This window comes from Rhododendron vialii, chromosome 2a (genome assembly GCF_030253575.1).
Source record: "Rhododendron vialii isolate Sample 1 chromosome 2a, ASM3025357v1".
NCBI lineage: Eukaryota > Viridiplantae > Streptophyta > Magnoliopsida > Ericales > Ericaceae > Rhododendron > Rhododendron vialii.
Window position 1 is genome coordinate 35,986,286 of NC_080558.1, and position 6,377 is coordinate 35,992,662.

Below are 6,377 nucleotides of genomic sequence, written 5' to 3' on the forward strand. Positions count from 1 at the left end.
CCTACGGAGAGTACCTACCATTTTCATAACCATACTTACTACACAAATAAAATATTTTTTATTAAATTCTGGATATACTTACCACAAATACGGAGAACTTATTCTCCGATATTTCCTAAATACAATTTTCATCCGTAATAAAAATACCATAAAATGTGGTATGCATAGACATAAGAAATGGTAAGTATAACCATAAAGAATGTAAAAACCTGGAGAGCTTCATTAGATTATTGTAAAACACTTATTCGAGATTCTTCAACTTATGATCTTTTGGTAAGTTGGTATGAAGTAATAATCACAACTAAATTCAATTTGTTTTTGAAAAAAACTTACTTGGTGAGCTTCTTTAACTTATTATGGAGTTTCTTCTTAAATTTTCATTTTTTTGGACAAGAGGAGAGATGAATGAGAGCTATAAGAGTTAGAGTGGATAAGTTTGCAGGGTTTAAGGTAGGTATGAAGAAACCTAGTACTATTAATGCCATAATTGGTTGATGGTAAACATGGTAATTGGCAAAACGTGATCAGTTTGCGTGGTAAGACTAGTTTAAGCATATAGTTGTTTTACCCTTATTTCATGGTAATCATTGTCAACCACGTGGTAAGTGTTATCAACAAATATTAGTCCATCGTAAAAATTCAGCTTTTGTGGTATCTCTAGCTTTATGATTTGGTAAGTATATCTTATTCAATAGTAAGTATGACATTAATGACGGGTATGTATACATTTACGTATCATCATTAATGTCATAGTAACTACCACATTAAATTTTATTTGGATCTACTTATATTATTTTAATGATAAATTAAATAAAAACATTTATATTAATAAAATTACTTTTAAAAAATGATCAAATAAATGAGATATTTCAATTTATTGGCTTGGTCAAGTGATCAATGTTAACCACAAAGACTATTACTTCGTCATTTGCTAAGTGATCAATGTTAACTATCACATAACCATTTTTTAAATTTGCTAATTGTGTAATTTGAAGGATTGAAATAGACAAGTCCGTGGTTAAGCAATTAAACAAACAAGAGTGTTGCATACATCTGCCAAATATAATCTTAATCGGTTCAAATCGTCTGATTAATTAGCTAAACATATAACCAGATCAATCAATTAAAAATGAATTAATCCTTGTTGATTGATCGTTGCCAAGTATATTAGTATCAATACTATTAGTTGTTAGATTTGCAAATGATATCTTATTGATCACTATAAACTATATTAATGAAATTGAATAGCCTAATTTCATTAAATACTACCATAAATTCAACTGAAAATCCTATAAAATTATTCAACAGCTATTAAGCAAAAATATATTTATTGTTCAATTTTGTTGTAACAATGAACTTATAGCGTTATTTTATAATATATATATTAACTAAATTTATAAACTATCAAAATATTAAATGACTATCTTATTTTTTTCCATAATATTTAAAAGTAAGTTACTTAAATATATCTATAATAAATGGTTATTTAAAAATAAAATAATTAAATACATTTATAATGTAATTTGAAAATTATGGATAATATTTGTCAAATTTTTTGTTTTTAGATAATTCTTTTAATTATATCTTCCTAAGAAATTAAAATTTTAAATTAGATTTATAATCGAACACCATTTTTTAGGTTTTTCACTATCCAATTCTTAGCAAAAAGACAAAATATATGGTGTATATAGTTTAAAGTGGTGTGAATATATAAATACCCAAAATCTCTAAATTTTCCCACCAAAAAATTGGGTATTTTTTTAAAAAAAATTAATGGTAACTTGTTACCAAACCAATCAGTTGTAGTAAGTGTTGTCTATTTGTGTGCTAAGTGTTGCCTATTTCTGTGGTAAGTAATTCTTCATTTTTTGGTCAAAAGTTCACAAAACCATCTCGGTTTTAAAAAAAACCAACATACTTTTGGTTTTTGGTTTTGATCCAAGGGCTGTGATTTATCTATTTTCAATCCATTGATCCATATTCATTGAGAGTATGGTGCTCCCAACCCACTTGGGAGCACCATAGAAGTTTTGATAAAAGATAGTTGCATAAGCGTCAGGGTTTTCGTTAGATTTTGAGTGGTGTTGAAATCCTTTTTCCATCTTCGTTTACTCTTTTAATAGGCAAAGCTTCAATTGGTGAAGCCCTAGAATGGAGTGATTTTGGATTCTCCCATCACCATGGGCGGCTAGCTAATCTTTCTGTTAGAATGTAGTGAAGTCCGGCCCCCGCACTACACGTGTAGTGTGTATTGCGGCCGATCCGGTCGTCCATCTCAACAATGGACGGCTCGGATTGAGATCCAAACAATCGACGACTCGAATTAGTAGGAGCTTTGATTAAATCCGAGCTGTCCATATCGAGATGGACAGTCGGATCGGCCACACTACACGGTGTAGTACGGCAATCGCACTACAGCCCCTTCCAATTCAAAACTCATAGGTACTTGGTTAGGACTTCACGAATTGGAAGGGGCTGTAGTGCGGTTGTCGCACTACACTGTTTTTATTAGTTTAAGAATTTGGTCGTTAATATGATAGGAGCTCGAGTATAACTTTGAGACCAGTGGCAACACCACACTTGAGGGTGTGGGGTCAGCCAACCCCATGGGAATTTTTTTTTTACTATTGTAAAATTATTAATTTTTTCCAAATTAATAAATGATTCCATTAAATTTTGATGCTGATACCACACTAGATAATTTTTCAATCTTAGAAACACCACAAAAAATTTAGGAAAATTATTTTCACACTCCCTTGTTTTATAGGTGCACTCCTCTTCTTGTCTTTTAGTGAACAAATTACACAAAAATTTCACTAAATAACAAAAAATGGGGTGCATTTATCAATAAAGGGAGTATGAAAATCACTAAAAAAAACCTAGTGAATAAAAGATGAATAGACTAAAACACAGCTCCCCTTTACCGCTCTGTTCTCTCTTCATTGCGTATTTGTCTTTCCATGTAATAATTCGAAGATTACTATGGGTTTGCTCTTTCCTAAGCTCTCAAGTTTTATCAACTTCCACGCGGCCATTCCATACAGGGCTTTGCCTCGAGTTTAATCAAAGTCTCCGCTAGTGGACAATGGAATTAGACCCCAGGGATTAGTCGAGATAACTGGCCCGAACACTCCAAGTTATAAAAAAGATTTATACGTAATTAATTAGTAAGAGTGTTGATGTTTGTGAATGACCCCATACTCACTACAACAAATTACACCATTCCCGACTAACGTTTTAGTCACCTAATGTCTACTTTTTAGTCGCCAAAGGATTTTCCCGACTAAATAATTTAGTCGGTAATTTAGTCGAGTAATGTGAGTCGGCAAATGTAACTTTTTAGCGACTAACGATTTAGTCGCCAAATGTCATTTTTCCCGACTAAAATACCTTAGTCGCTAAAATTCTGTTAGTCGATGAATATACATTATTAGCGACCAAATACTTTAGTCGCTAATAATAATTTCCATGTGACATCAGCATCGGGGAAAAGAAATTCTACGACACAGTGTGCCACCTCAAACAGCCACGTGGACTTCTGAATTGTCCTCCCTTTTAATCAGGGAAGTGCAGTTGCCAAGTTTCGAAACCTTGACCTCTTGTCTGCATGCCCAGCCACTTACCAATAAGTTAGCCATGTACATGTTTCAAAGTACGAAATTTTAATTTATATACTTTATACTCCTTAAGTGAATGCATCAACATTATTTTTGAAATTAAAATTGAAGTACTTCATTTTTTTAATTTGAAAATTTTATTTTTTCTAATCATATTATTTCTAAAGAGTCATATTTAATTTCTGATCATTTTATCCTAAAAAACCATAATTGATTTTTGACTATAAAGCTCTCATTAGTCAGCCTTAAGAAAGTCGTAGAATCAAATATCTCTTAGGGCTAACTAACGTAGCCTTAGAATCAAAAATTAATTATGACCCTTTAGAATAAAGTGATCAGAGGAATAAGATCTTCACATCGGTTTAAACGAATTGAAAATTGGAACAATTAATTTTTCAACTATATATAGACCATTTATATATTAAAATATATAGTTAAAAAATTAAGTGCTCCAATTTTCAATCCGTTTAAACCGATGCAAAGATCTTATTTCTCTGATCATTTTATTCTAAAGGGTCATAATTAATTTTCGACTCTAAAGCTCTCGTTAGTCAGCCCTAAGAAAGTCGTAGAATCAAATATCTCTTATGGCTAACTAACAATAGCTTTAGAGTCAAAAATTAATTATAACCCTTTAGAATAAAAATATCAGAGAAATAAGATCTTCATATCGGTTCAAACGAATTAAAAATTAGAGCACTTAATTTTTTAACCATATTTTTTAATATATAAATAGGCTAATAAGTGCTCCAAGTCTTTTAAAGTCCCTATCGTGCATAGCTCGAGGGCAGCCTAAGTTTTTTGTTTTTAAATCAAAATCGTCTATCAAGTATTTAAGGACGTAAAATATCATATTCTAATAATGAATCTGTGTCCCGATAAAGGGGGTTTCTAAACTCGATAAACCCAAAATTTTACGAGAATGATTAAAGCATGAAGTACAACAACATGAACGGAATCGATCGTTGTGATTGTGTTGCGATCATCTGGCTACTGTACATTAGATTATAACACAAAGACCTTTGATTCAAAAACAAGTACAATCAATGTATAGATTTTAAAGGTAGTTGCCGGCTCATTTTTTTTAATGCTCGATCTGAACCGTTAGGATTTTACGTTTTACCAATTATAGCATTGTCACAAAAAAAAATTAGATATCATTAGATATCGGTGACCACATTGATCGAAAGACATTTAATGCCTTTCAGAGATGTTTAAGTGTTATAGTGTACTAACTGAGCCTCGTCTAAGGTTTTTTTGGGCAATCGAAAATCAACTATCTTTAATGTAATACGAATTAGATCAATCGTACAAAGAATGAAGTTAACAACATATGGATAGACACTTGATCGGATAGCAAAAAAAAATTTATTTAAGAATTTGTGTGCCGATAAAGGGGATGTTTTAACCCAATGGAGCCAAAATTTTACGATAATTTTATGATTAAAAAGACAAAAAAAAATGAACGGTTTCGATTAGGAAGGTTGCATCGTTATTAATGTAGTCGAAACTAATATTTCCTTTCTTGAATTTTTTGTAGAGGAGAAAAAAAAATATTCCCTGACTAAATTTGTTTTTAGTCGGTAAAACTCTATAAATCCCAACCAAATCATTTAGTCGGGAAATTTATTTCATGTTTTGATTTTTTAAATTGGGAAAAATTGACATTCCCCTACTAAAATGGACTTTAGTCAGCAAAAATATATAAATTCCGACTAAAGAATTTAGTGTGGGAATGTATTTCAGCGACTAACATTGTTTTAGTTGCAAAATGTATACTTTCAGCGACTAAAAACGGTTTGGTCGCCAATTAGTGTTGTTTTAGCGACTAACAAATTATTTTAGTCGCCAATTGGTATAGTTTTACCGACTAATAGACTTTGATCGCTAAATGTGCGTGCATTCACCGACTAAATGTTTTTGGTCGCTAATTGGTATACTTTCAGCGACTAAATATTTTTTAGTCGGGAATGGTGTAATTTGTTGTAGTGACTCTTAAAGTCCTAGAGTCGCCACTGTTTGAGACTTGCTTGTTTTTACATGAATTGTCTTCCGTCCTTGGTGGTGTCAGATGTGGCCAGGTTAGCTTATAGTAAAATTTAGATAGCAGAAATCCTAGCCGTACCGACCAATTTCAAACCGAAACCGTACCGATGGCCGCTCCGGGCTGTCTCCGGCCACCGGACGGCCGATCCGAGCCGTTCAAAAATTCTAAAAAAAAAAACCGAGTGGCCCTATGCGGGAATAAATGGCATCCGATGTGTGTAGGATGGTTAGATCGAGTACCCTATTTTTCGTGTATACTCGTGTATATATATATACGCGAAAAATAGGGTACTCGATCTAACCACCCCACACACATCGGATGCCGTTTATTCTCGCGTAGGGCCTCTCGGTTTTTTTTTTTAGAATTTTTGAACGGCTCGGATCGGCCGTCCGGTGGCCGGAGGCAGCCCGGAGCGGCCGTCGGTACGGTTTCGGTTTGAAATTGGTCGGTACGGCTAGCACTTCTCTTTAGATAGTCATCATTTAGATAGTAAAATTTCTGAATGGTCATAGTTACATGGTTACAGAGTTAGGCAGAAATCAAAACCGAAAATTTCTGAATGGTTATTTATAATACAATGGATTTAAAAACTGACCAAGTAAATTGTATAGCGTATTTTAAGCTATTTATTGGTAGTTAAAGATCACGTGACAATTCTGCATATAGGTGCAACAATATCCATTTTTATTAGGCTGACCCTATTCTCAAGCAAG